Genomic DNA, 26,596 nt, shown 5'->3' on the forward strand with positions numbered 1-26,596 from the left:
GTCCTTTTCTACTTCCATCGTAAATTTGATGGAGTGATGTTGTGAGTTTAGGAACTCGAGGAATTTCTGAAGTTCTGCTGCGCCGTGCTGCCAGATGACGAAAGTATCATCCACATATCTTAACCACATCCTAGGTTTTTTCTCGTACGGGTTAAGAGCCTTCTCTTCAAAATACTCCATGAACAGGTTAGCTACTACCGGAGACAGCGGCGAACCCATGGCTGCTCCCTCTGCCTGCTCGTAGAATTATCCGTTGCACAGAAAATAAGCATTCCTGAGGCAATGCTCCACCAGTGTGGGGAAGTCTTCCGGGATGCCGTTTGAGGTAAGGCGTCTGATGATCTCCAACGAATCCTTTATGGGGATGTTGGTGAAAAGTGAGACAACATCGAAGCTCACCAATAATTCATCGCTGTCCATTGCGATCTTTTTCAGGATGTCGATGGAATGTCCGGAGTTTTTCACGAATGACGATGTTTTTCCGACGTAGAACTGTAGAGATTGGGCCAGGTATTTCGCCGGTCCGTATGTTGGGGCATCGATCTGGCTGACAATAGGTCGGAGTGGTATCCCCTCCTTATGTAATTTCGGCAGTCCGTATAATCTCGGTGGTTTTGGGGCCGAAGAAAATAGTCTACGTTGTTCTTCCCTCGGAATGAAGGATTTCTTTATCCAGAGCTATGGTGTTTCGCTCTATTTTTGCTGTCGGGTCGGTCTTCAGTTTCTTATACGTTCCATCTTGGAGAAGTTTCGTAATTTTGCTCCGGTAGTCCTCTTTGTTGATTATCACAGTTGCGTTCCCCTTGTCTGCAGATATTATCTGAATGCTCTCGTTTTCTTGCAGTTTCTTCAGAGCTCTTCTTTCGGGAGTTGTGATATTCGCCTTAGGTGGTCTAGCGTTGCGTAGAATGATTGCCACTTCTGCCCTTATCTCATCAGCGTCTCCCTTTGGAAGTTTTCGGATGGCCGACTCGATACCAGTTATGATATTCTCCTTTGGTATCATGGCTGGAGCAATGGCGAAGTTTGGACCCTTGGATAGGACTGCAATGGAGGCGTCATCTAAAGTCACATCCGTTAGGTTGATAACGGCACGGTCCTTTGCAGGACCATTAACTGGGTGTTGCCTCGAGTTCAGCTTTTCAAATTTCTTGATTTGCGTATCCCGGGTTGACCCATGGGCAGTGCCAGAAGAGTCATGTGTTATCCTTTCTATTGTGTTCCAATCAGAAGCGCTCAGAATCTCGCCCAACTCCAGATGAATCGCGAACAATTCTTTTGAACAGAGGTGAAGAGCAAGGCGTGTGTGATGCACCCGCTCTCGTAGTAAAGCCTCACTAGTGCGACGAAGAATTCTTTTTGCTGCCTTGGTTCTTAGGTGGTGTTTTACTTCAACACAGGTTGGCAGTGTATCCGTGTCCCTGCAGCGTTGGAGGAAGGCCAAGGAAGACAGGAGTCTTCCTTTCTTCTATAGCATGTGCCATAGCAGAATAATAACATGCCATTTTGGTCAACTCAGGATTATATTTACTTTCACTTTTGAGACAATCTTAACAAAAATGTGCATTGTGTAATCCCTTACCTGACAATTCTTATTCAATGAGTAGGAAGCTGGAGTACCTCTACTGTCATGTGGACTTATCGACAGATTTTTTTTCACGACTGATAGTGATGTGATCTGTCTGAATGCAGTCTGTATGTCCATATAGTATATATTTGTGGAACTTTACTGTGGCCTAGTGGATTGCTCTAATTTCAATTTCAATCTATAAATAGCTGTTTTTCCAGTAATTCATACTTTGTGAGATAAATAGTATAGGGAATGAATGTCATCGAGATAAAGCAAATAGGCAGAAATTTCATATAAAATCATTTTTTTCAAATAATACGACAAAATCATTATTTCTCTCAATTCATCCCTCGTGGGCCCTCAAATTCCTTTTCTGGCGGAATTTCCTATAATTTAATCACTCCTAAATAATGTCTACATTCTTGTGTGGTTAATTACCAATCATTGCGGTCACGTTCCGTACGCATTTCCGCAAAACTTTATTTCCTGGCGTCCTTTTTTGCAAAACCATCTCCTGTGGTTAGACGGGGGTCACGCGGCCAGTGCTCTCTAGGGATCGCGATAGCGTCCAAGCCGATTCTTCCACGGGTAGGTGGCTGCTTGTTTGATGCTATTAAGTTTGTTGATCTTGTTTTGAAAAGTGCGTCTTACTGGGTGCCATGTAATGCTCCCTTTCTGGTCTTGATCCTGTGGTCTGCCATGCTCCAGACTATATTTCGGAGCTTCATGGCAGAATTTCTTTAGTAAGGGCATGGGGCTGGAGTACTGGAGTTGGGTTGAAGGGGAAGAATAGCGATACTTCCCCGATGCTGCCTACTTCCTCCGTATCCAAGTACCGAACCACTGCTTGAATCATGAGGCGGCCAATATGGCCGACCAGAGCACATTTACGCCAGCAGGATAGTCCGGGAAGGACGATTGGCTATGCTGGGGTCCTAAGGAACCTATCTCCAGGTCACCTCATGTAGCGGTTTCTTTTTATTAATGTAATCGAAGTAAAAACGGGACACTTGATTGTCCGCGAAGAGAACCCCTCTGCCGACGGGCGACGCGGCTTACGCAGATTTGTTATAATATGAATTGTGAGTTTCAATGCAACAATTTCAGAGTCTAAAAATCATTCACCTTTGATTTTTACACTGAAATTGTTGCATTGAAATGCACATTAGCGGATGACTCCGTTAAAAGTTACTGTTGCGGCATCTCCCGCAGTTTCTTTGGAATGAATTGTGAGAGTGGCGTTCAGAGCCTTCCTCGGATCCCACACGACGCTGCGTTCGCGAATGGATCGAAGTAAGAATCAGCGCGCGGTTTTGCGGTTTTCTCGTCCCACCACGGATTAATAGCCTGTGCAGCGTCAACACAGCGGAACTCTTAAGCATCAATATAGGCCTGTGAGAAATAAAAGACTATAACTGTTCCTTCATAATCTGCTACGGTTCTGCGAGTGCACTGAAATCAATTTCCTGCTTCTCCCCTACCCATTCTGTAGTTCACTCTAGGCTCTCATCCATTCATCCGAGTGGTAACAAAGTACTATATACTTTCTATGGATCCCTGGGCACCTGGGAATCGCTGGAAATGAAAAAGACGACGCAGCGGCGAAAGGAGCCCTCAGCCTGCCCGAGACTGATTCTATGATAGTGCTGTCGGACGATCTCACGGCCCCACTTGGCCCTGAAGCAACGGCGGGGCGCGTGGCTGAAGGTCAAGAATAATCAGCTCTAGAGGATGAAGTCAGTGGTATCGGCGTGGCCTTCATCCATTAGGGAGAACCGGAGGGAAGAGGTGACGGTAGGGCATCGCGCCCTCACGCACTCTTCACGGAGAAAAACGACAACATTGCTGCGAAGAATGTGACCTTCCCCTGCCGGTGAACCTTCGTCTCAGGCTCGGTCCGGCTGGGAATTTGTCGGTCATCTGGAAAATGTACTCGTGTTCCTGTCCCATGGTGGAGCGAGGAATGCAGCGAAGCCATCCGGATGAGAAAAAGGCCTCTGTGTATTTTTACAAAATACCTGACGACAGTGATTCTAGCTTCTTTTCGGTGGCTGCATGCGTGAGTCTGTAAAATTGTAAAGCAGGCGAAGAGATTGATTGGATTGATTTTTTCCCCAATGTGAACCGCAGAACCCCAATTTCACAGGTTTGGAATTCAGTGAAGAATATATCCGGGTCGAAACACCCGTATGAAATCCCTCGCTTACTTGTAGATGGAAGTGAAGAGATCCCACTGTAAGAAATGTGAGCTTATTGCCCAGCTTTTCGCTGACACCAGTGGAAATGTCAAATATAACACTCCATTTTTAAAGGCGAAGCAGCAAATCGAGAGGATCTATCCGAACTTCAGGGGGCATCCACGACCAAGGGCTGAGTAAAGCAATCTCTTTTCCTACTGGCAATTAAAGTCAGCAGTTGCAGAAGCTATAGTAGTGGTATATTTTTTAGGCTACTGGTTTTAAGTATTCATCTATTTATTAATTAATTAAAAGGGCGTTGAGGTCATGAACCACGTGATATTGGTGCAAAACGAGTCAGCTGTCGATGCACGCTAAACTTTATTCATACTGCAACAATGTACACTTTTATTTGAATTATCTGTGAGAAGTGAGTATGTTAGGTACCAAACAAGTATTGCTGGTTTTTAGGAATAAACCTGTGTCTTGAATACGATGTTATTTTTTTCTCAATGCGTGACGCTTGTTGTTAGGTTTCATGGACGAAAGGAAAATGTCCACGTAATCTGAAATTTCTGGTGATCTTTGGAGAATCATCAGAAAAACAGGCTAAACTCGCTCAAAACACTTTCGATGACTATGAGTCGCATCATGGCTATGACTTCGATGACTATGAGAGGTAACACGAACAATTTCATTATTGGAAATAAGTTCTCATCAAAAGGGGCATAATTAATCGGGGTTAACGTTAAGTTGAAAAAACAGAAATAAGCTAGAATATAATGAATAACTGATCGTAGCTCTGATTATCAAGTGGAAAAGTGCTACGTTCAGTTATTCATTACGTACGACTTTCATCACATCACGCATGAAGCTACTCGATTTGAGCTAGAATATTTTTAGCGATGCCAATATGCCTCGTATGGTACGTGAGATGGACCGATTGAAAGGAAATTTTTCTGTTCACATTTTGTTTGGGGCTTTCAGTGAAAGCAGTCGTGCGATTTCCAGTGCTATGGTATTTAGTTATTTTATTCGCCTTCGTAATTACTGGCAAGAAAACAGACATTATCGCCCTGGAAATCGTTGGGCCAAAGAGGCAAAATTTTCTTAAAGTTAAATGTCTGACTGATCTAAATATTACCTTGCGTGGGGCTAGCAAAAGGAGACAACATGATTTACAACGTCTGAGAAATAGAGCAGTGAATAATCAGCCGACCCTCTACTTTTTCGCAGCATGAGCGACTGACATATTTGAATGAGCCCGGTACTGTGCAGACCACTTTAGTCGCCGAACGGAGTTAACCGCGCGTGATCTCAAACTTTCAAAACACTACACCAAGCGCGTGAAAGGTGGTCTCACACGCCCCCGCTGAGTAGTAGATCCCTAGCCCCCTCCCATCCGAGTGTGCCCCCCTCCTGCCCCAGCCTCCGTCCCCTGGCATGACCGAGGCATGGAACCCCTCCCTCGCGGCACCCCCTTCCTGGACCCCCGCCCCTCCGCGGCCCCTCATCCCGCCAGGGGCCCCGACTCCTCTCGCCGTCCCTCCCGGTACAGCACCTCGGCTGCTTACGCCTGCCGCCGCAAGGCGCCTCCCGCTCCGACGCATGGCGTTCGATATTTCGGCGCGGCGGAGGGCACACACGGAGCGTTGGCGCCGAGCGAGCGGAAGGGACGGAAGCAGCGGAAGGGCGGTGGCGAGCGGGAAGAAGTAGCGAGCGGGAAGAAGCGGCGAGCGAGGAAGCAGTGGCGAGAAGGCAGGCGAGGGAGCCGGCATGCACAGCGGCAGGGACATGACGGCGACCCTCCGGCGAGGTGAGTGACCCCCCCCCCCTCCAACAACCAGTGTCTCCGACCCCTCGCGCGGGTCCCTAGGCGGCGCGACCTTTGCAGGGGTCCGGCGGCGCACGCCGCAACCCACATGCCCGTGCAATGCGGCTGAATCCCCACGGCAACTCTCCATTCCCGTCCGGTTGAGTGCTCCCCGCCGGCCGATATTCGCCAGAGAGCCGGCCCTGTTTCACTGCCCGATGCAGAAACAACACTCGCTCTTCGAGCTCGCCTTGCACTTGATTCTGATCCATCAAAATATAAAGGAAACTTTTTATCTATTTGCCAGGAAAATAGAGGATGGACCTGGGCATCTAGAGCAACATTGCCACCGATTTAAACTTTTTAGTATGAAGGATATGAGCACTAATTGTTTAAACTCTAGATGAGTCGGAAAATGCATATAACACGTACAATGAGATTCCAGGCCCCGTCACTTTGTAGAGATACTGCTGGGTTATGGCCCGCTGAGCGTATCCCAGTTGTTCATGTCTGCGGGTATTAAGGCGTTGTCAGTCATCCAATTATAGGAGTTGAGGGAATCCTTGGAAGTACCAGTAGTACTAAAAGACGATGGGCCCTACGTTACAGTGGCGTCCTTTAGTCATAAATCCACGCTTAGGCGGTCTGCCCGCCCTCCACCGCTGCCTCCCGAAATGGAAAAGAATGCTCCAAATCTTCTGTGAGAATGAATCGAGGGTATCCCTTTAAACCACTCACACATTTTCCGAATTTTATTGCGTACAGCTCTATTATCTGCCATTAAATTTATGCAGTGCGATCGTATGAAATCCCAGTCATGTTTCAATCATCGGTTGTGAAGCAAATAAGATTATCAAGTTAAAAAACCTTTTGCGTTTAAGTTCTGATGCTTTTTGAAACTTCGCTTACCAACGAATTTCGAGCCGACCAATAAGCCTGCTCTCCAAGGGTCGGCTTGATCTGAAGTGAAGAACTAGACCTTACTCTAAACTGAGTGCCACGGCATATGCAGTTCACTTAAAATTTTGGGAGCAGCTCCTTTTCTTTGGCCATATACGAAATAGTTATCGAAAGTTTTGCCGCTGAGGAAACTGCACAGACCGGTCTTTAGCAGGAGTCTATCAAAGGCATCACCCACATTTGAACCATGGACCTTCCAGCCACGAGCTGAAAGGTCTACTCGCCAGACCATCGTACCAGGTGAATTAGGACATCCATTGTAATGCGTAATCACGCTTTGTATTATTTTTGAATAGTTTGTTAATCGAATATATTCGAATTGAAGGAAATAATTTATATGTATATGAATTATATGAGTATTGTAAGTTAAAATTGATTCCATTGACACGTGGGGCCTACGTTGAAGCTAAATGAATAGGCTTAATTAATTATCTAATCGACCGTTGAGCGTACTAAGAGCCGAATTAGTCTCTGTGGCCAAGGATGATACCCTTTTCCCGCCTTCCGCGCGGTGCATCGCTGGCGAACACTTGTTTCCTCATGTCGAAGCGAACCCGCCTTGTCTTTTGCCCACATTGCATAATTATATTTTTACTTCGTTGAAGTTCATTCTGGCCACGAGACTCCTTGGGCGATCCAGGGCACCGATACCATAAGGGGTATGCATGAAATGATTCGTCAATACTTGTATTGCATGTACAAATGGTCGGCAGATGTGCCAATAATATTATTACAATAATTTATTTACTTTTTATTTTGATGGGCCAAGAGTAAAATGAAAATGAGAGGTAATTTACGCCGAATAATGAAAACGTACCACGGTTATTATTGTAAGAAAAAGTGGAAAAAAGCTTAAGTTAAATAAGGCTTATCTTCGAATAAAACTTCCATGTTTTTATTCCTTCATATGTAGGGATTAAGCTGTGTCCCGATGTCAAACCCTTTTGGTTTTGTTTTAGCTTTACAATTTTTAAGAAGCTTACAAAAATGCAGCTCAATTCTGACGTCAATTTCAAAAACGATTCTGAAAGGGAGTTTGTCACTGAATTTCGGGATTTTCTTTTCCTCCCTGAGGATTTTGCCATTAGTTCATATTTCAAATTCACGTTGCTCGGTTTCCTTTGCAAAAATGAAGACCTTCAGCAAAAACCGCAAACGAATGTTCTTTCTTTAAATTGAGTTTTAAATTGAAATTCCATCGTCAGATGGTGAAAATTTCTTTTGTTATTTATGAATTTTCAAAGGGAATATTGATAAGATGACAAGTTTTTCTGTGATGGACGATCTCATACGCGCATACGTTCGAAGCGCCCCCATGCATTGGTCACGCCACACCAAAACACACATTTTTCCCATGAATGTATTAAGTCGGAATCATGGGCCTCGAAATGTTTCGCCCAAGAGTAAGTAAACTGAATTTTGATTTAATTTTCTTATTCAGGTCATGCCGTGTACTCACATAACTTCTGATAAGTGATTCATGAGAGGTTAGCATGACGGGAATGATTGAATCGATGCCCTCACGGAATGTGCGTGGTGGTCATGGAATCCAAACCCAGGCCTTAGAGTGAAAGGACTAAAATTGCTCGTCAACTTTATTTCCTGTGTCTCTGTTGGATATTTAAATATTCGCAGCCATTTAATCGACTCATTTGGCTTAAATAGAATGCAATAAAATATGGTAATTAATGATTCCTTTAACTTATCATTTAGTAGTCAGTAAAATGTGGAATATTTAGGTCCAAGAATATGACAAATCATGAAAAATTCATAGAGTTATAAGATCAGCTTAGACAATGTAAGAATCTCAGGCCAATTATAAGCTCAAGAGTTGTGAGCAAGTTTTTTGAGCTTTTTAATGCTTACTTTTTATTTTATTGTTTTAATATTTGTTTGTTATTTGTAATTTATATCAAATGACTGAATTATTTTCTTACTGATTTATTTTCACGCATATCTGTTGAAGAGTTTTGATAGCAGATCACTTCAAGACGAATTATAGTACAGAAGTAGTACATCAGGGCCATGCTCACATAATCAGGACCGTGTTACTCAATACACGCCTACGCCGGAGCGGTCTTCCCCACCGTCACCAAGCATAGGAGTAGAGAGTAAAAGGATATCGGTCATACTTTCGGTTGAGAAGTATGACTGATATGACTAAGTATATATGACACTGGTTATATGGAATAGGTCCCTTTGCATTCCTTCCTTTCCTATTTGCTTTGCTATTTACTTTATTAGAATTTTAGACAATTTATTAGAATTATGAAGGTCTCTTTTCTATCATCAATCCTCTTTGTATATACGAGGGTCATCCGGAAAGTAGTACCCGTTCGTGCCGCATGAAGTGCTGACGACGCGAGTAGCCGCTGGACGAGGTCAGATAGCTTCAGTGGCTTGTCTGCCTTCTCTGAGCCAAGTTGCGTGACGCTAGCATTGCCTGTGTTGTTTCTGTGATTGTTTACAATGTTTAAAAAAATTGAGAACGCCGCCAGTTGTGAAGTGAGGGCAGTGATTAAATTCCTCAATGCAAGAAACGTTCGCCCATGTGATATTCATCGCCAATTAAAGGAGGTGTATGGAGACAATGTAATGGACGAGTCGTCTGTTCGGCGGTGGTGTCGCAACTTCAACATGGGGAGGGGGAACACACACGACGATGAGCGTTCGGGGAGACCGTCTGTCATTACAGACCAACTGGTGAGCTCAGTTGACGAATTCGTGAGGAACGATCGGCGCGTCACAATTGATGACATCTGTGAGCATTTTCCCAATGTTTCTCGAACAATTGTTCATGAAATTGTTAAACACCATCTGCATTATGCAAAAATTTGTGCAAGATGGGTCCCTCGCGTATCTCAATGAGCTGGCGGCGAAGGACTATGCAGCAGGAATACAGAAACTTGTCACACGTTATGACAAATGCCTTAATTTGCTTGGAGATTATGTTGAGAAGTAGTTTAAAGTATCCTCTTTCAAATAAAATTTTTTATGTCTGTTAATATTTACTTTTGTGTCTTTATTTCACGAACGGGTACTACTTTCCGGATGACCCTCGTACTTCACCCTTCATTTGCTTTTCACAAAACATAATAATTGCCCAAACACTATTCTTTTTCTCGGCGATATTTATCAATAAAATCTTCTCTAAAATTTGGATTTAAGCTTACGTCCTTCCTGATTTCAGATATTGTATTTTAAGTTGGAGGATAGCTCTTGTGAAAGATATACCCACTCCATCTAGGTGAGTTTTGACCCACTAGATGTTTTCTATTCGTCTTTAAAATGCTGCTTTCTAAGCGTATGTCAAGTTACAATAATCGATTTGAATTTTTATATATTGTTTCGTTTTTTTAGGGGTCTCACTTAAACTGTCTGCATCATCTTTATTAATTTTTAAAAACAAATTTAATTCAGAGAAAGATATATACGATCTCTATTCCGGGTAGACAAATAATAGTTTTAGGGGTGCAGTTGCTCGCTACTTCTGACCAAGACTCATACTTGACCTCTCAAGTTTTAACGAAAATTAGCGGAAACATAGGTTCTGTCGATAATATAGTTTAATTTGGGCATTAGTGAAAACCAAGTAATGCTTCTTATATGGGAAACTAATGCTAGTGTCAATGCAACAATTTCAGAGTGTAAAAATCATTCGCCTTTAATTCGATTGGGATTCGAACTCAGATCCCTCAATATCCGGTCGAGTGCTTTAGCCACTTAAGCTACCGAGGCGTCCTATTAAACTCTGAAATTTTGGGGCTTTTAAAGGAACTGGATGTTGTGACGAAATGCCGTACATACAATGTCACAGGCATTCGTATTCGTGCGCGACGCGCCACAGCCCACGAGGTTAAAGCCAACTTTTAAACACATATGGTGTTTATACTTTGACAAATTCCAAAGAAACTGCGGGAGATGCCGCAACAGTAACTTTTAACGGAGTCATCCGCTAATGTGCATTTCAATGCAACAATTTCAGAGTGTAAAAATCATTCGCCTTGACTAGGATTCGAACCCAGATCCCTCAATATCCGGTCGAGTGCTGTAGCCCCTTAAGCTATGGTTCAATTTAGTTTTATTCGGTCTAGCATGTTACACTGCTCGTGTTTACATTGTACACATTTTCAGCTTACAGATTATGGTTACAGCATATTTTTTTCTTATTATGGTTACATACTTACATAGACATACATTCATATACATTGCATAAAACAATTGTGACCATGAACAATACTGTGGAAGGAAATAATGAAGGCAGGGTTCACAAAATATAGAAGGAAATATTTGGATTAGCAGCGGAACATTACATTTGGTTGGAATTATTGATAGCTTTGAAGCACAGTTATTCAGAAAAACAACTTTTTAACCACGGACGAAGTGTGTCCGGTACCGGGGGCAGCCACATCCGTTCCACCAATGCTTGCATGCCTTTAGCGGAATGTTTATTCGCGGTTCTCATCTGTGTGAATTCCACGATTAGGGTGGTTATTATGAAGGATTTGAAGCTCGGAAAGAGCCGAAAGTTCAAGGTGATCAGATTTATGTCGGTAATGGCGCCACCACCGAATACGTCCCAGGTTTTATAGATCTTTTTTAGAGCTTCCCATTCTCTGATTTTATCGTTGCATCCAAGGATGAGATTCGCGACGTTGTCTATTCGACCGCATGACGGACAAAGGGGCGAATCGGCTAGCTGAAGGTGGTGCCTCACTTCCCTCGTCATGACTGTGTTCGCGATTAGGTTAAACATTCCACTACGTGCCTCATCGTTCGCCCTGCTGGTCGCCCAGTTTTTCCAAGAAATCGTTCTTTTTGATCTATTTTGTTGCTGCTCGGTAAGCGCTCTCGCATACGGGGTCTTGACCCGAATTGATTCTCCATCTCGCAGGAGAGAAGCGACCTTAATCGTTTCATCAAATGCCCTCCGGTGGCATACGTCGCGCGCGAGTTCCTGCCACGCGTCCTTGAGGAGTGCCTTGCGCCACGCGTCGTCACCGCCGAGGATGCGCAGGCTGAGCTTCGCGTAGACCACATTCGCCTTTAGAGCTGTATCGGTTAAATTGAGACCACCCTGCTCAAACGGGCCATAGAGCTGGTTTCGGGACACTTTCTTTACGTAGCCATTCCAGATCATTTGGTTGGTCACTCTAATAAAGTATGCATTGTATTTAGCAGTTAAGGGCCACAGATGAGCCACATACCATATCCTTGGGAACACAATCTGGTTGAGCAGGCGGACGCGGGTCACGGTCGGGAGGGAAGGGAGTGAAAGCTTTCCAACACTCCATTTTACATGATGGTCAATAATTCCCCAGTTTCGCTCAATCGTGGGAGCCAACTCCCTCTCCCACCAGAACCCTAAGATTTTGAGCGAGGGCGCTTCTGACCAACCGATGGAGGTCGAGGGCCGGTTGCCCTTCAGCAGCAAAAGCCTGGGTTTCCGGTTGTTGAGGAAGATACCACCCTACTCATATGACGTTAATATGTCGTGGGCTAGAGCCATGTGGGACGGGTCGTCTACGAAGAGGGTTTCGCCCCGATTCCACTGCTCTGCAGTCGTCTGAGTATGGGGTCTAAGGCAAGGGCGAACAGCAGCATTGACAGTGGGCAGCCCTGCCGAACGGAGTTACTGACGGGGATGGGCGGCGAGGTGGCTTTGTTTATCCTAATTATAGAGTATGTTCCGTTGTACATCGTTGAGAAAGCACGAATGAAGTACTCGGGGAAGGCCATCGTCTTGAGCACGGTGAGAATCCATTCGATCCGGACCAGGTCAAATGCTTTCTCAAGATCGATAGCTAGCAGTGATAAAAAACGATCGCCATACAAGGGCGCGGAAAAATTATGTCGCGAATTAAAAGTGCTGCATCGAAAATGTTTCCCGTTTTCGACACGGCGTACTGGGATGGAGAGAGGACGATGTCGGCAGCAGCCGTCATTCTATATCGTAGGACGTGCGCCAATATTTTATAATCTGCGTTTAAAAGGGCGATTGGCCGGAAGTCGTTGAACGACTTGGGCCGCGTTTTCTTTGATATAAGCGTTATCACGGCGGTTCGCTGCCTTGCAGTCAGAGAGCCGCTAGCTAAAATGCAGTTAAAAAGGTGGGTTAAAATAGGTTTTGAAAACATCCCAGTACGCTAAATAAAATTCAAAGGGTAGGCCGTCCAAGCCGGGTGCTCTGCCCTTCGGGAACATGGAAGAGACGCAGTCCAGTTCGCCTGAACTTATGTCTCGACAAAAATCGTCTTTTTGATCTGTGGGAAGCGTAGGGAGAGGGGGTGTGTCTCCCTCCTTCCATGGAGGATACCTGTTAAAGGTGTTTTGAAAGTGCCGGCCCGCGTCCCTAAGGAGGTCGGTGTCACCGGCGGCAGATTCTCTGACAGGGATTCCGTCTTTATCGGAGCCAGAGTTGGATTTCATTCAGCGCCGAAGCTCAGATAGCGTTAGGAGGCCCCCTTTATCCGTGTCCAGTTCTTTTGCCACTGGGGGATCGAGATGGTGCGGGGGCTAACGTACTGGCTTCCCACCCTGAGGGCGCGGGTTCAAATCCCGGCGGTGTTGAATATTTTTCAGAGGTATCTCGATCCCTACTTGAGGTGCTTTGTGGAGGGCACTTTGAGTGAGTACGCCGTCCGTCGGATGGGACGTTAAACTGCGGACCCCTTGGCGCCTTTCGTAAAGAGCAGGCTAATGCCGACGCCGGGTTTCTCTCCACCCTTCATCCTTTCCTGTCCATCCCCTATGGCGCAAATGACCTTAGCTGTCGGTCGCCTCCCCTTAAAACTACTTTTGCCACTGTTGGGGAGCGTATTTTTGGAGCTAGTGGCCCAGGATAATTTTTTTAGGGACGACACTTGGGCGTGGAAACCCTCCGGCGCCACATCCTTACGCAGGAGCTCTTCCAGCGCTCGGCGGTAGAAGGAGATGGTGTAGTTCTTTTCCCTACGCCACTTGAAAGTTTGCCTTTTGTTGTGGGTGACAATGCGGGGTTTGAAAACCTCGTCCCACCATAGAGCGAGGTTTGCACCTGGACGGAGTGCCGCGACCAGTTCACACACCCGGGTGCGGATAGAATCACGACGAGTCGCGTCCTCCAACACGCGGAGGTCAATGCGCCACACGGAGCCGCAGCGGTGGACGTGCGCGCCCGGGGTTGTGTCCGGGCACGTAACTCTCATGATCACTGCGCAGTGATCAGAGAAGGACACCGGGAGGGTGTACACTGTCTGGACATCATTCTTTAGGGATGTCGAGACGAAGAGGTAGTCAATCCGGGTCCGAGAGTTAGGCCCTGATCGCGTGAAGGGGGCGGGACCGGCGCAATAAGAACGCACTGCGTCAATCGCTCCAATGGAGTCGAGCATCAGTGAGAGCCCCCGGCTTGGATAGTATGTCACCTTATCCCTGGTCGAGGCACTATCCTCTCGGCGGTAGATAGTGTTAAAATCTCCGCCCAATATGGCCTTCCCCGAGAAGGAATACAGGTAGGGGAGGAGAAGTTCATTGGAATATGTTTCGCGCTATGCCCTCGCGCGCTCACCGGAGGGAGCGTAAAGGTTTGTGATGTGTGTTTGTGAATGACGTTTTGTCCACCAGGAACCAGGGCTCGAATGACATTTCCGAGTCATTTCTCGGCAAGAGGGGCTCATCCGGCTGGGAAATCCTGCTCCGCCCGCGTGTCTGTGTGCGTGCATGCAATCACTCTTGATCCACCCAGTAATGTACTAAGTGAGAAAAATGTAATCATGAAACAATCCCCCTCCCCCTCAATACTTCGTTCCGTTTGAAAATTCAGTCCAGGGGACGTAGTCAATTGGCAATCAACCGTCAGCCTCCATCGTGCTTCGTAGCCGCTTGGATTCCGAGACCAAAGACGCCATTGTGGATTCTGGTAGCACATGAAAAAATTATGAAAATGAGGGCAAATAAATCAAAAGGGCCAGATGCTATCTCAATTGACTTGCTTGAATTGGGTGGTAGTGTAGTTTCAAATTATATAAATCATTTATTCAATGTTACCTTAAACAATAATGCCCTGCCAAATGCTTGGAAGGAGGCATATGCTTCGCCAATTTTCAAAGGAGGAGATAAGGCACTAGTTGATAATTATAGACCGGTAAGCTTGACATCAGTTGTATGCAATCTATTAGAAAAGATAATGGCTGATTATCTCTGGGATTTGTAGGAGAGTGAGAATTGGTTGTATAATCGCCAATACGGTTCTAGAAAAGGGCACTCTTGCGAAACTCAGCTATTAGGGTTCTGCCAAGAAATGTTCGACTCTATGGATGCTGGAATAGAAGTGGATGCTATAATAGTCGACCTGTCAAAAGCCTTTGACAAAGTTGACCACGATCGCTTAATGCTTAAGATGGGCCAATTGCCACTACACACAGATGGAAGAGTAATATCTTGGGTCAAAAATTTCATGGAAGGTCAAACACAAAGGGTCAAGTTAGGAGAAGTGTATTCTGAAAAAACAAGGGTAACATCGGGAGTCCCACAAGGAAGCGTACTTGGCCTGCTCTTGTTTTTAATATATATATATAAATGATCTCCCAGTAAATATTAATTCTCAGATAAGACTTTTTGCAGGCGACTGTATTATCTACCGGAAAGTCGAAAATGACAGAGACTGCGACACACTACAAAGGGACATTAATAAAATGGCGGATTGGATGACAAATAATGGGATGGATATTAATGTTAGCAAATGCAAATCCATCACTTTTAGGAACAAGGTGAATGGAAACAATAGGGAATATAAATTCTCAGAAAATGTCATTCCCAGAAGTGATACTTGCAAATACATAGGTGTATATTTAACTAAGAACTTAACGTGGGGGCTAAATGTGGAGTTCATCTTTAAGAAAGCTTTCAAAACTCTTCATTGGGTGATGAGAAACCTCAAAGGGAGCGTTAGAGCAACCCAGGAGAAGGCGTATCACCCTAGTAAGAACAATTTTAGAGTACGCTTCTCTTGTATGGGACCCTCATGAAGAAGGTCATATCAATAAACTGGAAAAGGTGCAAAGAAAGGCTGCCCGATATGTACTGGTGAAGCATAGGAGGATGGAGAGTGTGTCTGACATGCTAGAAACGCTGGGCTGGGAACCTCTACAAACTAGAAGGAAAGTAAGCAGACCTTGTGGAATGTTCCGCATTCTGAAGGGGGAGAAAGCTTGGGCAGATCTTAGGAAAGAGGCGGAGAACCCAAATTTTATTGGGAGAAATGATCACAAATTTAAGGTAAAATGCCGGGCACAGAGAACAAATAATAAAAAATTTTCTTTTCTAAATAGAACAATTGTTGATTGGAACACCTTACCTTCAAAAATATTCGAGCCCTTTCCTAACAGAGGGTATACTTTTAAGAATAGATGTAAGGGAAATATGTAATAATTTGATTGATGCGTGGTGTATTGTATTATATGAAATAGCTTAATTTTTTTAATTTATCTTTTTTTCTTGCTGATTGATAGATGTAAATGGGATGGGGATTCGCTTGTTTTGTTAAAGAGATTTGTGTTTTGAAGTCTGATTTTATCTATTACCTTTTGCGATTATTTGGGACTTGTGTGCCACCTGACACTGTCTATCAGCACATGTGTATTTTTAATAATAATAATAAAAATGAAACATCGTCGATTACTCCCTGTCAACATTCTCCATCTCTTGCGTTTCGTCCTAATCGTCCGCGATCCTTTTTAGTTGAATTTAAAAGAAGAAAAAATAATAAAAATGGAATAAGACTCATTTCTTAGGGAGACGTGAGATGTTTCTTTCAATATTTTTTGGCAAATACGAGGGTAATCCCAGATGTACCCGACCCAACAAAGAAAACAGCAAAATTTTGGAAAAAAGAATTTATTTTTCAACATAATCTCCTATCAGCTCTGTACACTTTTCCCAGCGATGTTCAATAAGTTCGATACCTTTTTATAATAGCTGTCTTGCTCCTCAAAACGCCATTAACTGGCGACACCACTTCATCACGGTTGGAAAATCTTTGACCACCGAGCCATTTATTCAAGTGTACGAACAGAAAACAATCCGAGGGGGCTAAATCTGGCAAATGGGGTGCATGAGGAAGCAATTCAAACTTAAGTTCATGAATTTTGGCTATTGCAGTAATTTTGTGAGCTGGTGTATTGTCTTGATGAAACAGCACTTTCTTCTTAGCCAAATGCGGCAATTTTTGCTTGATTTCTTCGGTCAAACATTGCAACAATTTCGCATAATACTCGCTGTTGATAACGTTTCCTTTTCAAGACAGTCAATGAAAATTATCCCACGCGCATCCCACAAAACCGACGCCATGACCTTACCTGCCGATGAAACGGTCTTCGCTGTTTTTGGCGTCGGTTCTCCGTTTTGAATCCATTGTTTTGATTGTTATTTTGTCTCGGTCGTGAAGTAATAGACTCATGTTGTGTCCATGGTTATGAAACGGCACGAAAATTGTTGCCGTGATACTTTGCTAAACACTCAATCGAAACATCTTCACGACACTGGTTTTGCTCGAGTGTGAGCAAACGCGGCATCCAGCTTGCGCACAGCTTTCTCATGTCCAAATTTTCTCTTAATTAAGTTCTCTTAATATGCGATATGCCTCATTTTTTGAAATGCCTACTATGCTAGCTAGGCAGATTACACTAGAATTTTTATTTTCGCAGCCGTGGTTTCGTCGCAAGGCAACATCATCCTTGCGACAAAACCATGGTCGTGAAAATAAAATTCTGGTGGAATCACTTTAACCAACTTAGTCTTCCCTCATTGACGCCATCGTTCGATGGTTTAATGCTTTGATGTTCCTCTGCATTCCTTTTAGCTTACCACTTTTTTCCTCACATGGACAAAGGATACATTTGATCATACTTCAAATGCCAAGCCTGGAGGGAGTAGGGCATGTGAATCGCCGTTGAAGGTATTTCTATGGGGCAATTTCCTGCTTGGTACTCCAAATACTATGCATTAATGGTATTTAAGCTTAGTTAGGACAGGAGGAGGAGAGTTGCAATTCTGCCATCTTAGAAGAATCTTGGGGTAGAATTTGAGGAATTCGCCGTTAAGTTTTCTAAGATAGGGTCTCATTTGGGTGCTACTTGTATTTCCTTGTTTGAAGTGAGCCGACTAGAAGTGCAGGCACCGAAATCGCCCCATCATCGCACGCGATAACCTTCATGTAAAGTCACCTAAATCCACACAAAAGGAAGTACGATAAATAAACTCCTTTTCCCTTTTTGTGGGACCTGCATTTACGGTAATCGCCTGTGTGTAGTGATGCTATTGCATTTATCAAGCAATTATCTTTCCCCAATTTTGTGCTTTATCAATCCTTTTTTTTCAAAATCAACCAGTTTTCAAAATAAAGGCTATAATTGAATACATTCAAAGTAATATTTTAAAAAATATCATGGGTATCGAGCCCAGAGTTTTCAGGCTTTGCAAGAGTATAATATTTGATATTTTTACTTATATTTTTACATTTTCATATCAAATGTTTACGCATAATATAAATAAATCTGACCACAAATCGGAATATACGAAATAATGAGCGAAATGATTAAATCAAAAGAACAAAAGGTATTTTTTAAATGGATTAAACTACGTGCATTAGCTGTAAGGATATCGATTATTATTTTGCCGCGCAGGACTTAATGCTAGATATGAAGATATGCTTTTGTAGGATTGACGGCTTGTATAATTGAGTTACTAATCAGATTTTTAACCTACATTTTTGAAGTTTAAAAAGAGCTATAAAATATTCCTTCCGTACGAAATGAAATTCATGATGAATGTTTTAACTTGTATTTCATAGCCTATAGACTTTTCATGGGATAAACATATAAATATTATTAGGTAATTTACCGGTTAAGGTAGGTTTTAGATGGACACAACTAACAAATAAATATTTAGTGACTCCTAAAAAAACACAATCCAGCAACCTACTCCACATCAGTTCCCTTTCCATCTCTTGAGTACTTCCTCCCTATCTTCATCCCGTCCAACATCCCTATCCTGTTCCTTCCCTTTCCTCGTTTGTCTTACATTCTCCCCTCTATTACAGCCTTCAACATCCGACTACCAATCAGTACGCCATTCATTCATTTTTCCCTCGCTCACCATTTTTAGTACTCCCTCATTTGTTTTCCTTCCGCTACATTTCACCTTCTCCATACTTCTCCATACTTCTCCACATCCACATTTCAAAATCGTCCAATCTACGTCTAATTTCCTGCTTCAATGACCACGTTTCCGCGCCATACATAGCTACGCTCAATATCAAAAATTTGCGGGTCTTTTCTTAACATCCTTGCTCAACGTTCCTTTCATCAACTACCTCCTCCTTGTGACAGCCTCTTTTTCTAGCTTATCGTTACGTCCCAACCACTCTGACCGTGTTGGTCCAAAACACTACCGAGATACGTAAACTGTACTGCCTGCTCTAGTTTTTGCCCTCCTATTTTAATGCTTAGGTTAGCCTTTTTCTTTCAGGAATATCGCATAAACTTTGTTTTATTAATATTGATTCTCATCCCATACCTGTCGCACTGAATTTCCAATTCACTAAGCAGTGCTTGCAGCCCCTTGGTAGACTGACAGACTAAAGCTTGGTCATCCGCAAACCTAACTGATTTTACGAATTCCCCGCCCACTTTCATTCCCACCTCCAGTTCTTCCCATGCCTCTTAAATCATATCCTCCACATATAAGTAGAATAGCACCGGTGATAATGGGGAACACTGCCTTACACCTCTTCCTAACACCGTCCATCCGGACTCCCCGTTCCCCACTCGCACCTGAGCAGTCTGGGACATGTACAGGTTGCTAATTAGCCTCCTGTCCCTCCAATCTATTCCTATTTTCTGCAATATACTCATTATTTTTTCCTAATTCACTCTACCAAATGCTTTCTCGAAATCTACGAAACAGACAAATACTTCCTGATTGTATCCTATATTCCCGCCGATTAGTGATCTCATTACTGCAATAGCATCACGCGTACCTCTCCCCTTCCTAAACCCAAAATGATCATCCCCTAAGTAATCATTTGGCCTACTTTCCATCCTTTTGTTTATGATCCTAAGAACAAATTTAGCTGGGTGGGATATCAAACTTATCGTCCTGTAGTCCTCACATGATATAGCCTTTACATTTTGGGAAATAGGAACTTAAATTGATCTCGGAAGGTCTTCTGGCCAGATTCCTTCCTCATAGATACTACGAAACAGCCCATATAGTGTCTTTCTCCCACATTTTCCTATACATTTCAGTAGTCCCGCAGGAATGTTATCCCCCCCCCCCGGCCTTATTTAGTTTCATCTCCGTTAATGCGCTTTCTATCTCATCGTCGATTATGCCTGGACCTAAGCTATCTGCCTCTATGTAATGTTCCTTTTATATGTCTAAATTTGTTGGTCTAAGTTCTTTACTATACAGTTCTTCTATATATTCCTTCCATCTCTCTTGGATCTATCCTGTGTCAACTATTATCTTACCCGCCTTATCTCTAACTGTTAGCATAGCTCTTCCTTTCTTACTTCCCGATAACGATTTAACCTTGCTGTACAGCGCACCCATTTCACCCTTCCTCTGTAAACTTTCCATATTCTCACACTGCGTCTTCCACCATGCTTCCTTTGCCCTATTTGTTGACCGCCTCAATTTATTGCTTAACTCTTTGTACTTCATTTTGCCTAACTCTGTATTTACATTCTTCCATGCTCTAATTCGTGAAGACCGTCGCAGAAGCGTTGATCATATCTGTGAGATATCTGTAGTGTCATGGAGTTCAATTCAGAAGATTTTATATGCGATTTGCATATGAAAAAGGTTGCAGCAAAATTTGTCTTTCATCATCTCACTAACGAGCACAGGGAGCGTCGAGTTCAGGCATGTTTTGAGCTTCAAAATCATTTCGATGACGATCCTTTTTTCCCAACGAGTTTACTGGTGACGATTCGTGGTGCTATGGATACGATCCTGATACGAAGCAGCCATCAAGCCAATGGAAGACAGCTGGCTCTCCTTGTCCAAAAAAAGTTCGCCAAGTGAAATCAAAAATGAAGAAAATGCCCATTTGTTTCTTCGATTGCAGAGGTACGAGATTGTGCACTTGATGTTCATTCCCCAGGGTCAAAATGTCAACCAATAGTTTTAACTGGAGGTTTTGAAGAGATTGAGGGGGAGAATCCGGAAGAAAAGAGCAGATATTTGGCTCACAGGCCACTGGTTCCTCCACCATGACCACGTGCCGCCCGTCCCTCGTATTTAAAATCCTTTTGAACCCCAATCTATGAAATTCGCTGAATACTGACTGAGATACATATTGTATCTGCTCCGCTTTCTTCAAATGCAATGCAATGGCGAATTCATGCCACATTTAAGTCTTTTCATCAACAGTGCTGTAATCCTTCGTCCCCATTAGCCTGTTAAAAAATATACAAACACACCTTCCATTTTTCTTTTTATTTGGTCAAAATTCCGGTTCACGCCTCCCTCCCTCCCTACATCCCACATGGACACACCTCAAGTAAACCCCCCTTCCTCCGTCCATTCCCCATAAGAACTCAACGCGCCCAGCCCCTCCGCCGCTCCCTCCCCCATAGACACACCGCGCGTCCACTCCCTACCTCCCCCATCGACATACCGCACGTCCGCCCCCTTGTTCCCTTCCTCGGCCCTCCCATAGACATAAGAAACGTCACTCCCTACCTCCCTCCCCCCCTATTGACATCCCACGCATCCACACCCTTCCTCCATCCCTCCATCCCACATTGGCACACCGCACGTCAATCACTTCCTCCCTCCCCCATAGACACAACGCGCGTCCACTTCCTCCATCCTCCAGAGTCATACCGCATATCCGATCCCGTTCTACCTCCCTCCCCCTCTCCACAAAAAGATACACCGCTAGCCTTCCCATCATCCCTCCCCCCCTCCTCCATTGACACACCTAGCGTCCATCCCCTCCCCCTTCCTTCCCATAAGACTCACCGCACGTTACTCTCTTCCTCCCTTCCTCCGTTCCTCCCAAAAAGACATACCGCACGTCCACCCCTTCCTCCCTCGCCCCCTTCGCGAGGTACAGAGACACCACACGCCCGCTCAGTTCCTTCCTCCCCAATTGACACACCGCGCGTCCGCTCCCTACATCTCACATAGACTCACCGCACGTCACCCCCTTCCTTCCGTCCGCCGTTCCTCCCTCCATCCATCCCTCTCATCCCGATGGACACGCCTCACGTCCGCTCCCTCCCTTCTACCCCACAGGCACACTGCTCATCTCTTCTTTTCCTCCTTCCCTCCATCCCTCATTCTCATGGACACACCGCACGTCCGCTCCCTCCCTCCCTTCAACATAAGCACACTGCTCGTCTGTTGCCTTCCTCCCTCCCTCCCTCCCTCCCTCAATCACCCAAGGGCACACCGGGTGTCCGCTCCTTTCCTCCCTCTCCCATAGGCACACTGATTGTCTGTTCCCTTCCTCCCTCCCTCCCTCCCTCCCTCACTCTCCCATGGACACACCACCCGTCCGCTCCTTTCCTCCCTCTCCCATAGGCACACTGCTCGTCTGTTCCCTTCCTCCCTCCCTCCCTCCCTCCCTCACTCTCCCATGGACACACCGCCCGTCCGCTCCTTTCCTCCCTCTTCCATAGGCACACTGGACCATCTGTTCCCTTCCTCCCTCCCTCCCTCCCTCCCTCACTCCCCGATTGACAAACCGCCCGTCCGCTCCTTTCCTCCCTCTCCCATAGGCACACTGCTCGTCTGTTCCCTTCCTCCCTCCCTCCCTCACTCTCCCATGGACACACCGCCCGTCCGCTTCTTTCCTCCCTCTCCATTAGGAACACTGCTCGTCAGTTCCCTTCCTCCCTCCCTCCCTCCCTCCCTCACTCTCCGATGGACACACCGCCCGTCCGCTCCTTTCCTCCCTCTCCATTAGGCACACTGCTCGTCAGTTCCCTTCCTCCCTCCCTCCCTCCCTCACTCTCCCATGGAAACACCGCCCGTCCGCTTCTTTCCTTCCTCTCCCATAGGCACACTGGACCATCTGTTCCCTTCCTCCCTCCCTCCCTCCCTCCCTCCCTCACTCTCCGATGGACACACCGCCCGTCCGCTCCTTTCCTCCCTCTCCCATAGGCACACTGCTCGTCTGTTCCCTTCCTCCCTCCCTCCCTCACTCTCCCATGGACACACCGCCCGTCCGCTCCTTTCCTCCCTCTTCCATAGGCACACTGCTCGTCTGTTCCCTCCCTCCCTCCCTCACTCTCCGATGGACACACCGCCCGTCCGCTCCTTTCCTCCCTCTCCCATAGGCACACTGCTCGTCTGTTCCCTTCCTCCCTCCCTCCCTCACTCTCCCATGGACACACCGCCCGTCCGCTCCTTTCCTCCCTCTTCCATAGGCACACTGCTCGTCTGTTCCCTCCCTCCCTCCCTCACTCTCCGATGGACACACCGCCCGTCCGCTCCTTTCCTCCCTCTCCCATAGGCACACTGCTCGTCTGTTGCCTTCCTTCCTCCCTCCCTCCCTCCCTCACTCTCCCATGGACACACCGCCCGTCCGCTCCTTTCCTCCCTCTTCCATAGGCACACTGCTCGTCTGTTGCCTTCCTCCCTCCCTCCCTCCCTCCCTCACTCTCCCATGGACCCACCGCCCTTCCGCTCCTTTCCTCCCTCTCCCATAGGCACACTGCTCGTCTGTGCCCTTCCTCCCTCCTTCCCTCCCTCCCTCACTCTCCGATGGACACACCGCCCGTCCGCTCCTTTCCTCCCTCTCCCATAGGCACACTGCTCGTCTGTTCCCTTCCTCCCTCCCTCCCTCCCTCACTCTCCCATGGACACACCGCCCGTCCGCTTCTTTCCTTCCTCTCCCATAGGCACACTGGACCATCTGTTGCCTTCCTCCCTCCCTCCCTCACTCTCCCATGGACACACCGCCCGTCCGCTTCTTTCTTCCCTCTCCCATAGGCACACTGCTCGTCTGTTCCCTTCCTCCCTCCCTCCCCCTCCCTCCCTCACTTTCCCATGGACACACCGCCCGTCCGCTCCTTTCCTCCCTCTTCCATAGGCACACTGCTCGTCTGTTCCCTCCCTCCCTCCCTCCCTCACTCTCCGATGGACACACCGCCCGTCCGCTCCTTTCCTCCCTCTCCCATAGGCATACTGCTCGTCTGTTGCCTTCCTACCTCCCTCCCTCCCTCCCTCACTCTCCCATGGACACACCGCCCGTCCGCTCCTTTCCTCCCTCTCCCATAGGCACACTGCTCGTCTGTTCCCTTCCTCCCTCCCTCCCTCACTCTCCCATGGACACACCGCCCGTCCGCTCCTTTCCTCCCTCTCCCATAGGCACACTGCTCGTCTGTTCCCTTCCTCCCTCCCTCCCTCCCTCCCTCACTCTCCCATGGACACACCGCCCGTCCGCTCCTTTCCTCCCTCTTCCATAGGCACACTGCTCGTCTGTTCCCTCCCTCCCTCACTCCCTCCCTCACTCTCCGATGGACACACCGCCCGTCCGCTCCTTTCCTCCCTCTCCCATAGGCACACTGCTCGTCAGTTCCCTTCCTCCCTCCCTCCCTCCCTCACTCTCCCATGGAAACACCGCCCGTCCGCTCCTTTCCTCCCTCTCCCATAGGCACACTGCTCGTCTGTTCCCTTCCTCCCTCCCTCCCTCCCTCCCTCACTCTCCCATGGACACACCGCCCGTCCGCTCCTTTCCTCCCTCTCCCATAGGCACACTGCTCGTCTGTTCCCTTCCTCCCTGCCTCCCTCACTCTCCCATGGACACACCGCCCGTCCGCTTCTTTCCTCCCTCTCCATTAGGAACACTGCTCGTCAGTTCCCTTCCTCCCTCCCTCCCTCCCTCCCTCACTCTCCGATGGACACACCGCCCGTCCGCTCCTTTCCTCCCTCTCCATTAGGCACACTGCTCGTCAGTTCCCTTCCTCCCTCCCTCCCTCCCTCACTCTCCCATGGACACACCGCCCGTCCGCTTCTTTCCTCCCTCTCCCATAGGCACACTGCTCGTCTGTTGCCTTCCTCCCTCCTTCCCTCCCTCCCTCACTCTCCCATGGACACACCGCCCGTCCGCTCCTTTCCTCCCTCTCCCATAGGCACACTGCTCGTCTGTTCCCTTTCTCCCTCCCTCCCTCCCTCCCTCACACTCCCATGGACACACCGCCCGTCCGCTCCTTTCCTCCCTCTTCCATAGGCACACTGCTCGTCTGTTCCCTCCCTCCCTCCCTCCCTCCCTCACTCTCCGATGGACACACCGCCCGTCCGCTTCTTTCCTCCGTCTCCCATAGGCACACTGCTCGTCTGTTGCCTTCCTTCCTCCCTCCCTCCCTCCCTCACTCCCCCATGGACACACCGCCCGTCCGCTTCTTTCCTCCCTCTCCCATAGGCACACTGCTCGTCTGTTGCCTTCCTCTTTCCCTCCTTCACTCTCCCATGGACACACCGCCCGTCCGCTTCTTTCTTCCCTCTCCCATAGGCACACTGCTCGTCTGTTCCCTTCCTCCCTCCCTCCCCCTCCCTCCCTCACTTTCCCATGGACACACCGCCCGTCCGCTCCTCCACACTGCTCGTCTGTTCCCTTCCTCCCTCCCTCCCTCCCTCCCTCACTCTCCCATGGACACACCGCCCGTCCGCTCCTTTCCTCCCTCTTCCATAGGCACACTGCTCGTCTGTTCCCTCCCTCCCTCCCTCCCTTACTCTCCGATGGACACACCGCCCGTCCGCTCCTTTCCTCCCTCTTCCATAGGCACACTGCTCGTCAGTTCCCTTCCTCCCTCCCTTTCTCCCTCCCTCACTCTCCGATGGACACACCGCCCGTCCGCTCCTTTCCTCCCTCTCCCATAGGCACACTGCTCGTCTGTTCCCTCCCTCCCTCCCTCACTCTCCCATGGACACACCGCCCGTCCGCTCCTTTCCTCACTCTTCCATAGGCACACTGCTCGTCTGTTACCTTCCTCCCTCCCTTTCTCCCTCCCTCACTCTCCCATGGACACACCGCCCGTCCGCTTCTTTCCTTCCTCTCCCATAGGCACACTGCTCGTCTGTTGCCTTCCTCCCTCCCTCCCTCCCTCCCTCACTCTCCCATGGACACACCGCCCGTCCGCTTCTTTCCTTCCTCTCCCATAGGCACACTGGACCATCTGTTGCCTTCCTCCCTCCCTCCCTCACTCTCCCATGGACACACCGCCCGTCCGCTTCTTTCCTCCCTCTCCATTAGGCACACTGCTCGTCTGTTCCCTTCCTCCCTCCCTCCCTCCCTCCCTCCCTACTCTCCGATGGACACACCGCCCGTCCGCTCCTTTCCTCCCTCTCCATTAGGCACACTGCTCGTCAGTTCCCTTCCTCCCTCTTCCCTCCCTCACTCTCCCATGGACACACCGCCCGTCCGCTTCTTTCCTTCCTCTCCCATAGGCACACTGGACCGTCTGTTCCCTTCCCTCCCTCCCTCCCTCACTCTCCGATGGACACACCGCCCGTCCGCTCCTTTCCTCCCTCTCCCATAGGCACACTGCTCGTCTGTTGCCTTCCTCCCTCCCTCCCTCCCTCCCTCACTCTCCCATGGACACACCGCCCGTCCGCTCCTTTTCTCCCTCTCCCATAGGCACACTTCTCGTCTGTTGCCTTCCTCCCTCCCTCCCTCCCTCACTCTCCCATGGACACACCGCCCGTCCGCTTCTTTCCTTCCTCTCCCATAGGCACACTGGACCGTCTGTTCCCCTCCTCCCTCCCTCCCTCCCTCACTCTCCGATTGACACACCGCCCGTCCGCTCCTTTCCTCCCTCTCCCATAGGCACACTGCTCGTCAGTTCCCTTCCTCCCTCCCTTTCTCCCTCCCTCACTCTCCGATGGACACAACGCCCGTCCGCTCCTTTCCTCCCTCTCCCATAGGCACACTGGACCGTCTGTTCCCTTCCTCCCTCCCTCCCTCCCTCCCTCACTCTCCCATGGACACACCGCCCGTCCGCTCCTTTCCTCCCTCTCCCATAGGCACACTGCTCGTCTGTTCCCTTCCTCCCTCCCTCCCTCACTCTCCCATGGACACAC

At 47.5% G+C, this 26,596-nt stretch overlaps 1 protein-coding gene across 2 annotated transcripts in view; it reads left to right on the top strand.

Moving 5' to 3' along the window:
- Nucleotides 1–5,418: 5,418 nt before the first annotated feature.
- The window catches only part of Slob (Slowpoke binding protein), a 320,372-nt gene continuing 299,194 nt past the window's right edge, over nt 5,419–26,596 (top strand). For both annotated transcript variants that reach the window (XM_071586564.1, XM_071586565.1), the window contains exon 1: nt 5,419–5,563. The gene's annotated coding sequence lies outside the window, so the exon portion shown is untranslated. The remainder of the gene's footprint in view (nt 5,564–26,596) is intronic.

This window comes from Hetaerina americana, unplaced genomic scaffold, assembly GCF_022747635.1.
Source record: "Hetaerina americana unplaced genomic scaffold, ioHetAmer1.1.p SCAF_23, whole genome shotgun sequence".
Taxonomy (NCBI): domain Eukaryota; kingdom Metazoa; phylum Arthropoda; class Insecta; order Odonata; family Calopterygidae; genus Hetaerina; species Hetaerina americana.